The following is a 10,503-nucleotide window of genomic DNA, read 5'->3' as shown; positions in this document are numbered from 1 at the left end:
GTGATAGACAAAGATAAAGTCAGCATAAATTCAGTGGATTAATAATCGCATTACCTTTACTACTGGCTAGAACACAGGATAACCTAAACAAGGCTAAAATATCTAAATAAGAGTTATCAGCGGGAAGGGGACGTTTTCGGAACTCATTTCATGTTGACTTTATGTAAGAGTCTCTCAGTATAGAATACTAGAGAACATTAGTCCACGTCTAATATCATCATTAATATCTACCAACTAAGATCATCATAAAAACTTCCTCTGGTAGGTTACTACGGTTATGACAAACAGAACATGTAGTTAACGAAACAGGAGCTATCAAACAAACTAGTTCATTGTATTCATTCTCTCTACCGCGATTGATACAGAAACCGTTTATGAATATCGCCTTTTTGCTCTCTGTTCTGTCTTTTTGGATTACTCACTATTGTTTTCTCCGTAGTCCCCTCGTCCTAGTGACTGCAGACTTTGTAAATTCACTTAGCTAATTGATTTCAGCAGGAATCAGGTTGTTGACTGTCATGTGATTGTACAAGCTTGGTCTTGTTAAGAACCGCGAGCCTCGGTCGGAACTCCAGTGCCAGAGCCAGAGCACAGGCGATGAGAGGCCGCTTCGCTGTCAATCATACGATGTGCTGGCTGTCAATCTAATGTGACCACGCCCTCGTGTCAGCTATGACCACACCCTCAAGTCCAAGATGAAGTCTGTAGCACAGAAAGACGGCCAGTACAAACTAACTAACTCATATAATTTATTATATAAGTCTTGTAGCCTTTAAATAACTTGAATATGGCTGAAGAAGTGCTAAATCTTAGTCCAGGCAAAATAACATTGGTAAATATCCTATTTAATGACTAACAGTTTTAAATGTGTCATTCTTTTTTTTTTTATAGAAATATAACTTATTTATATTCGTTCTAGTTGTCTTATCATTCAATTAAACCGTATTATTGATCAGATCACCATATCTTCCGTTGTAGTTAGTTTAAAAATAATATCTCAGATGGTAGCCTACTTCATTAAAGTTTAATTTTAGTAGGCCTACACTGTTGAAGTTTGGTTGATGAAGGTTTTGTAATAATAGCTTGTAATAATAAGAGGTTTTTCTAATATCAATAATATGAATGCAATATTTAATGTCAAATTTACTTATGTACGTAAAAGGCATTAAGATAATGTCACAAGCCATTTTTGCAGCATTTTCCCTCACGTGTAGCACTAGCATATAAGCAACTGTATCTGACCACTTAGTGGGACAAATTAAGTTTTCCACTCATGATCTGAAGTGTAACACCACTGAAGTCACACCATGAGAAAGATATTCTCTCCTCTTGTTACTTGAAATATACAGATTAAATATGTTTATAAAATTAAACACACACACACACACACACACACACACACACACATATATATATATATATATATATATATATATATATATATATATATATATATATATATAAACAACAGAGATAGCGTGTCACGTTAAGGGTCGGGGTCGGGGGAGGTGGTTATGGAAAATGATAGTGTACTGGCCATAAATATTTTCTCCTTTTTTTTTTTATAGCATCTTACCTCATCTCTTCAGGCAGTGGCTTTCCTTACCTCCTTTGGTAGCTCAATGCTGTATGGCTACAACCTAGCTGTGGTCAATTCTCCTGCTGGGGTAAGAGATCATTGTCACACTCAGTACCTTGATCGCCAAAACTGCTCATCAAAACAAGCAACCAGTAGATAACATTGCCAATTTACTGTATTTCCATTCATCAAAAAAGTTTCTTAAAAGTGGCTTCCGGGAGAGGCATGCATGCCGGGCTCGAGGAAGAAATAAACAAAGTGGCCTGAACAGAGGCTCTCCTGATGCAAGATCGCAGGGAATTCTATGTACATTATTGTTGTAAAAGTGTTGTTTATTTATTTATATATGGTACTTACTATTTATATATTAGATTTATGTAAATAAATCATAATTTTAACCAGAGAGTATTGCGGTTTGCCCAGCATAATGATATGAGACAAAAAGCGAAACTTAGCTTTAGACTTTTTCCATAAACTTGAAGAAACAAAGTATTAAAGCCTTATTTTCATCTTTGTAGAAGAGTCAGTTAGATGTTATTTGTTATCTAGTCTTGTCAGGCATTGTGTGCTGCAGTGGTTGCCTCTAGCAGCTCTTCATGTATATAAGTAGGGACCTATTTGCCCTGCCCCATTAGCCTGTTAATGATGAAAATATGAAAATGTTCCTGTCTGGTCTTCTGACTGGCTGTTATATACCCTACTTAAGTGGCTTTGTTTTGCTTTGTTTTGTTTTTCTTGGAACATCATGTGCTAAGAAAGAGTATACAAAAAAATCTATTTTTTTTTTCTCTAAGCAGAAGCTCAATCAATATTATCAGTAATCCATTTTCTTTCTTTTATTTTTTTGTAAACTCTGTTTTAGTTCAGTTGAATTTTTGGTTGAGTAAATTGAAAGACTATATTAAGAGTTTCCAAAGCCTGTTAAATGATTGCAGTGCTCCAGCTTAAGTTTAGAAAAGAAAACAAAGGTACTGTACATAAGTTAATTAAATTAAATTAAATTAGACTGTGATCTTAAAGTACAGGCAATTGAGAGAGTGAGTTGCATTTAAAGAAAGAGATAGAGAAGAGCTTGCAACGTGTTTCACTGAATAGATGCTTCGAGACTTGAAGAAATATGAAAACTTGTACAATAAAATTTTTTAAATTGGGAATGGCTATTGATGCTTTCCCTTGTGTTCATGTATTAAACAAAATATAAAAAAGTTAATTATATATATATATAATTCAATCCATTTCCCTGTCACTCACAGTACATTAAGGACTACTATAACCATACAGTGGTAAGTCGCAATGGAACTGGATTTAATGAGGAAACCCTGACGCTCATGTATTCACTCACCGTTTCTGTGTTTGCGATTGGAGGCCTGATCGGCTCTTTGATGGTGGGCACTCTGGTCACCAAATTTGGAAGGTAAGTCAGAAGGAGACCCATAACATCTGGCTTGGTGTGGTCACTCTGCCAGGAATTCCTCTGAGTGTCAAGGCCACTGAGGTAGATTCTTCCTCATCTGTCACCTCACCTGACCTCTCTGACCGCACTGAATGACTTTGCCTTTGCCTTGTAAATGGCCTTGTTTGCACTCTGAAAATAGGAGGCATTTTGTTCTGTCCAGTTAGCTGCAATCGTCTTTGTTGGTGATTAGTTCAAGTTAAAATAAAAATACCTTAATGTATTTGCCCTCATGTGTTTCCAAAGCTGTATGACTATCTTTCTTCCATGTAACACTTAAGAATACATTTTGAAAAAAGCAATGATCACGCTTTTTTTTTTTTTTTTTCAATTACCATGAATAAAGAATAGAGCTTTAAAGCCTCAAAAACGAGGCAAAAGCTCAGTGAAAGTGTCATGAAGGTCTGTGTGACTTCCATCCCAATCATCTGAAGCCATAGTATAGTTTTATCGTAAGGATCACTTTTATAATACTTTAATGATTTAATGAAAATGTTTTGTGTGTGTGTGTTTGTGTGTTTAGCTTGAAAGCATCTATCTGCATTAATTGTAATTGGTTTTAAAATAGTAAAGGAAGTCATTCTGGTTTGGAACATAATGAGAATGAGTAAATAATGAGTTTTGATTTTTAGAAAAAACTTTACTTTAAATAGCCAAAGTGATCATTTGTATAGCTGTGGTAGCAATAGCATATTATTGTATACAAGACCACTTTGTAACTGTGTGCAATTCTTAACCATATCTTAATCTTACACTTCTGTTCTGTACTCTCCAAGGAATCAGGAAGTACACCTGTCTAGTCTGTTCTTAGTGTCTATGAGTGGTGCCACAAGATTCAACTGCAGACATTTAAATGCAAATGAAAGACGATGATTCATGACCCTATTTATTGTTCTAATCAATTTCAATCCAGCAAAAAATTTTTATAGCAGTAAGGTGATCATAACGCTGCACACGATGCAGGCATCTGTAAATCAGGGGGAAAGTTAACAACTTGAAAGAACTAATCAAGGAATGCAGCTATATCACCCAGCAGCACTGTCATGGAACATCAGTTATCTGGTTTTGATAGTTAAACTCCCAGGTGACCGGCTATCGAGCATGACTGTCCTAGCTTAATGAGCAGTGCCAGGGCAGAACTTCACAGTGTTTGCTTTTGCAGGAAAGGTACAGTGGTCAACTCCACTGTACTGGTGTTCATAGCGGGATCTGTCATGGGGTTGAGAAGGATCTGCAGTTCACCCGAAATGGTCATCTTCTGTCGTTTTATAACAGGAATACATTCAGGTATGTCCCAACTAAAAAATAAGGAGGTATAGCAAAGTAAGATTTGACATGAACAGACTCTGACATGCGTTCCTCATCTCCAACTTGTAGGTATCTCTCTCAGCGTGGTGCCCATGTACCTGGGAGAGATTGCTTCCTGGGGCTCATGCCCAGCATTTTCGTTTGTGCTGGGGTTTTCTCAGCTCAAGTCTTGGGCTTGCATGGACTTTTGGGAAAGGTACAACAGGGAACTTATCATCAATGTTCAATTTAACATTATATAATTACATTGCTCTTCTATTTTTAGAATAGTTATGAAACAGAGTTCAGTATCTAGTGCTGTTTTGTTTGACAGGAGGAGCACTGGCCCCTGTTTCTGTCTCTTGTGGTCGTCCCCACCTTTATCCAGCTGATGCTGTTACCTTGGTTTCCAGAAAGCCCTCGCTAGCTGTTGATTGAGAAGCACAATGTTCATGCCACTATCACCGGTAAGAGTCAAACTACCTCTGACTTAGAATTTGAACCATTTTAGGTATGTTTCTAAAACCATCCAAACATCAAATCTACCATGTTTTTTTTTTTAAATGATACAGTATATGCTAAATATCTTATTTTATTAATCTATAGTTTTGTCTTGGTTGTCAGTAAAATTATCTGTATACATCATTTAAAAAGAATAACATATTTTTACACCATTGGCAATTGTTTTTGTTTTAAGCATAATTTTTTTTTTTTTTATATAATACTAGAAATATATGTAATATATTTACATTTATGTTTAATATAAATTATAGTGCTGTCAAATGATTCATTGCAATTAATTGCATCCAAAATGTTTCCAAATGCATCCAAAATCCAAAAAAGTTTTTGAAAGAATAATATATGTGTTTATACTGTGTTTATTTATAATGTATATATAAATATGCACACATGCATTTATATATTTAAGATATATATGATTGTATATTAAATATATTTATTTATAATATAAATATTATATTAATATAAATATAAACATGTAAATCCATGTAAATATCTTCAAAATATATAATGTGTGTGTTTATTTATATACATAATGAATATACACAGTTCACACAAATATATTATGCATACAAAAACTTGAATTTGTACGTGATTAATCGTGACTAATCATTTTACAGCACTTGTGTGTGAACTGTACATGAATGGGTGTATTTATATATATATATATACATATAAATATACACAGTATAAAGACACATATATTATGTAAACACATACTTTTAATTTGGATGTAATTAATTGCACAAATAAAAGGAAAACATTTAAACTAATGGAATAAAATAAACTTAATCAGCAAATTCTCAGGCTTTTATCTTGTGCAGTTTTATTTCTCAAGTAAATGTAAATTTATGAATAATTAGATATATTTACTAGAAATCAAGACAAAGATATTGTATTTATAGCCACACATTCATTCTTTGACATGTAGGAGAGTAATCATTGCCATGAACTAAGTGTTATTTGTTTTAGTTAGTTTATGGGTAATGCTTAAATTAGGTATGAGGTAATTGTATTGGAAGGATATGGCAAAGTGATAAAAAAGGCATCTCATTTAAAAAACTTTATCAGCTGACCCCTGATGTAGATAAAGATTAAACCAACAGTTTATGTTCTCTTTGTTGGCGCAGCCTTGAAATGGTACAGAGCCAAATGTAACATCCAGGCAGAGATCGAGGAGATGCAGGAAGAGCAACGCTCTCTGTCCTCAGTGTTTGGCAGCTGTTACTGGACCACACTGTTCGCTGGCAGGTCCTATCCGTGGTGGTCATCAACATCGGTATGCAGCTGTCTGGCATTGATGCGGTAAGGTTAACATATAGAGCTGACTACACATGTTTTTAGATTTGAGTGCTTTGTAATGAAAAGGTAATTATATGAACACGGTGAACAGTGATGGGATGTGGCTATGGTGAGTATTTAGCTTCTAAATCCTTACAAGATTTCTTCCAACATCAAATAAACAGCAGGTAACCAAAGTGGTTTTAACCTGCACAGCAGAGCATTGGCTATGTGTTTGAATTTAAAGTGGCTCTCATTTCTTTATTCTTCAGGAAGTGTTTTACCTTCTTGAAATAGTTCTTTAACTTCAGATGAATTATTCAGGACAGAACTGACAGAAACCTAACATTTTATCCTTTCAGAGCTTAACAAATTACAGTTTTTTTACAGTCTAATTTGCACAACCCTTCTATAGTGATAAATAAAGACTATTATTCAAGCAAATTAGAAGTATTTTTTCATTGTCACATCGTTAAGATGATGATTATAGTCATTTGACAGATCTTTTTTGATCTAGTAACACTCCCTCAAAATCAGAACTAACAATTTAACAATTAGCTTGTGATTCCAAAAAAAGAGTATTATTTTTCCCCCGAATAGTAGTTTGATGGTAGTGTTTAAGTTAGACCTATCAGCTGACACCATTCTTTCATATTTGCTACTGCAGTGCTCTTATACGGCATCTATATTATGATCAGAATCATGAATAAGAATTCTGATGCATCTCTGCAAATACACACCATGCTATTAAATATATTCTCCGAAAGAAACTTTGCAAATGTTTCTAGCATCACATTAAAATGTTTTATCAGTATAACAGACTGTGTATATATTAGATTTTTTGTTTTTCTATAGAAATGTTATATTAATTGTAATAAATAATTCTTTAAGTAATAATGAGGATAAAGACAGATAGAGAGCTCATTACCATTACATGCCCAAAGCTCAGCAGAATTCAAACAGCCATCATTCACAAAGTTCTACATATTCCCCACTCCTTGCTTGTTGTTCATTTATTCATTCATTCGATGTGGGCTAATATGACAATGCTTTGTTACTGAAAACTCTCAGCTCTGTTTACCACATGACATTCTGCAGAATTCCACAGATTATGCTGCAAAAATGAGGAAAAATATCAGCAATTTCTATTTTTGTCATGTCTTGACCCCATCTAATTTCCACAACCACCAACAGAACAATAAACGAAAGCCATTATCTCAGTGGTGATTCATCAGTTTAATTCGTTTACAGCCATTGACCCTGATTCAACGAATTCAGAAAAAGAAAAAGAAAAAAAATTTGAGGGGTGCCAGAACATGACAATGTTTGTGACTTGCATTATTCAGCTGGTCTTTTACGGAGATTGTTATAAAATAAACAAAACTTTTTACTTGCTGGACAAGAGAACAGCATTTCCTTAGAGTCTTATCTGGCTACAAAGCTGAAAGCATCTTAATAAATAAATGAAAAAAAAACTCTTTGGGACTCTTTGGAGCTGTTGATGTCAAATCCAAGCAGGACTATCCATGTCTGCCCTGTGGGGTTTTGATATCAAATCTGATTATTAAATGACATTGACTGTAGGGCCCTTAGGTGGCAGGTGACCCTGTGAGCGTCTGTGTGTGTGTGTTCAGTGTAAATGGGGCTGACAGGTGGTGAGTCTTGGCTGACTTCAGCATGAGCAGCAGGAGAGAGGCAGGCCGTGTGTGTCCTCTACAGTCCCAGCAGCTCTCAAACCGTCTGTGTTCCCTCTGATTACCCCCCTGCCTAACCTCACACACAGCCCTCCAGCTCTCAAATTGAATCTGAAGTGTTGTATGCCGTAACCGCTCGTAGTCACGATATGCCACCTGTACAAGCCAAAATCACTATCCTTTCGCTCTTCTCCCCAGATCTGGTTTTACACCAACGACATCTTTGAGAACGCTGGGATCCCGACCCCTGAGATCCAGTACACGACTGTGGGAACTGGAGCAATAGAGATCATTGCAGGCCTCATTGGGGTGAGTTTTCATATTCCACCGATGCTTCCGAAGAGTCGAATGCGAAAATTGTTTCAATTATTGATAGTGGTAAAAGACTACCTGACAGGGTTATATAGTGACTTAAAACAGTTTATTAGACATCACTTGGTCTATTACTTCACTAGAGTTGCTACATGAGGAAGGGCGTCTCTTCATATCTCAATCATTTTCATTTAGCTTTGCCCTCAATCTTTCCCAGCTCACATTGTGTATTTTTCTGCTGTGACACACATAAAAATCACTGTATAAGATGAGCGTTAGAGAGACTGATGTGTCTTGTTTTTGCTGTCTCCTTTCTTGGGTTACATCTCAGAGCTGTAATGAAGGCCAGATACACTCTCTCTCTCCCAGTTGTGTCGCTTAGCCGGGATTTAGTGATGCACCAGCAGCAAGCGGAGAGAAAGAGGCACGCTGTTAGTCAGAAGAACTCATTGCTGTCAGTGTCAATTGGCCCTCACTCGGGAGGCGAATGGCACACGAGAGGAAGGCTAGAGATTGGTTATAAAATTACAGCTATTCATTCTTATGTCAGCTTCACCCGCCTTTAAGTCAACAGTGCAGAGCTTTGGCGCTCAATTTTAGCAGCACTTAATGAAAAAACAAGGTTCCACTTTATGCTTCTGCGACATTTGCTTTCAAGAAAGCAACGAAAGTCTTCCTTTCAAGACAGCGATTACTAATTAATCTGATCAAGACAAAAAGGCAGTGCCTATTGTGCAAATCCACATTGCATGTCTTGTTTTTCATTCAGTGTTTCACCATCGAGCGTCTCGGGAAAAGGCCATTGATAATCGGAGGTTTTGGTGTCATGGGAATGTGTTGTGCTGGGATAACACTGTCTCTCATTCTTTAAGTAAGTGAAATATAGTTAAAAAAGTGAAAAATACTTCAATCTAACTTTAAATAAATGTTAATAGCACTGCTCATTGAAATGACTGTTGTCAAAATTTGGACAATTTCGTTTTTTTTCCGCCTTTTATTGCTATCACTTTTCAGACACATGTGCCTTTCATGAAGTATGTGAGTGTGGGGTGTGTGGTTGGAATCATTGCTGGATTCTGCATCGGGCCGGGTGAGTTCTTTGTGTTTGTCACTCTTTCTTCTTCTCTTAATCTATTTATTAAAGTGGTCTGCATGGCTGCATCACTTTCAGTCATGCTTAGGCACATTCAGTAGAGCACTGCTTCAATTAGATGAGTAGAGGTCTGCTCCTTGACCCTGAAGTCCCAGATGACTCCCTCAAATAGTGAAATAGCGACACCTGGGGGTAGAACCTCAGTATTTCTTAAAGCACAATGTTTTTGTCATAGGTGTATTCATTTTACAAACACATATTATATTTTGCATATATTTAGTATATTCTTATTTTATTTGTTCAGAATAGTGCTATATATCTATTATTTGTATAATTATTTAAAATAACTGTTTTATTTCAATCTCATTTACTTCAAAATGTTAATGTATGTAAATGTATTATATAACAATTTTACACTTTTTTTCTGTGAGCACACAATCAGAAGCTACATTGTAAAAATACAGATTTATGAGTTTATTAGTTTACACAAAAATATAATATGTTACATATACGATTGATGAAACAGTTTTTTTATGATGAAACGTTTGGTAATACTTAGACAGGACTGAGAACAGGATACAGAAATCAAATGCATCTTGAAAAAACTGCATTAAATTGAAAGAGTGAGGAGAAAATTGTGACGTTTTAAAGAGTTTCAAAGATTAAAGTATGGAAGTTGTATGAAAGAATGTGCTTCCCTCTATTAGTGCTGCATGAGAATTAGACTCATAGTTTATGCACACATTAAGAGCAGAGAGGAGTCGCTCTGTTAAAGTGATGAATTAGACTACAATTGCTTTACTGAGTTGATGCATTATCCAACCCAACTCCAAAATCTATAATTCATTCTCAGGCCCCAGTCTCAATCGGTGTAATTACATCTTTAATTAGGATTTTTTTATGGCTCATTGTTCATAAACAATGATGAATATGGCTTTTTAAGACAAAATCCTGCTTGAACAATGAATTACAAGCAGAGCTCCTTATCAATTTAACTGCAGCACGCCTCCTGCTGCAATTATCACGCACAAATAATGAAGCCATCGCTTGGCTTGTTCCTGAATTCATTACATTTGAAATAACACCTTGTGCCTCCTTATTTTTCACTTGTAACCAAAAGGGATTAGAACTTAAGCAGTGGAACAATCTCTGCTTCTTGCATATTGAGATAACAAGCTCTTCATAAAGCTAGTTTATTATCCACCCTCCAAGAACTGTTGCACTACAGAAGAGCAATGCATAGATGCATGTGCATAAAATTATCTATCATAATATGCACTTATAT

General features: G+C 35.7%; 1 pseudogene; it reads left to right on the top strand.

Moving 5' to 3' along the window:
* Positions 1–568: 568 nt before the first annotated feature.
* Positions 569–9,456, top strand: LOC128026791 (solute carrier family 2, facilitated glucose transporter member 9-like; annotated as a pseudogene).
* The last annotated feature ends 1,047 nt before the right edge of the window (positions 9,457–10,503 follow it).

This window comes from Carassius gibelio, chromosome A13 (assembly GCF_023724105.1).
Source record: "Carassius gibelio isolate Cgi1373 ecotype wild population from Czech Republic chromosome A13, carGib1.2-hapl.c, whole genome shotgun sequence".
Classification (NCBI taxonomy): domain Eukaryota; kingdom Metazoa; phylum Chordata; class Actinopteri; order Cypriniformes; family Cyprinidae; genus Carassius; species Carassius gibelio.
The sequence above is the reverse complement of the archived record's forward strand: the minus strand, read 5'-3'. Positions and strand labels throughout refer to the sequence as shown.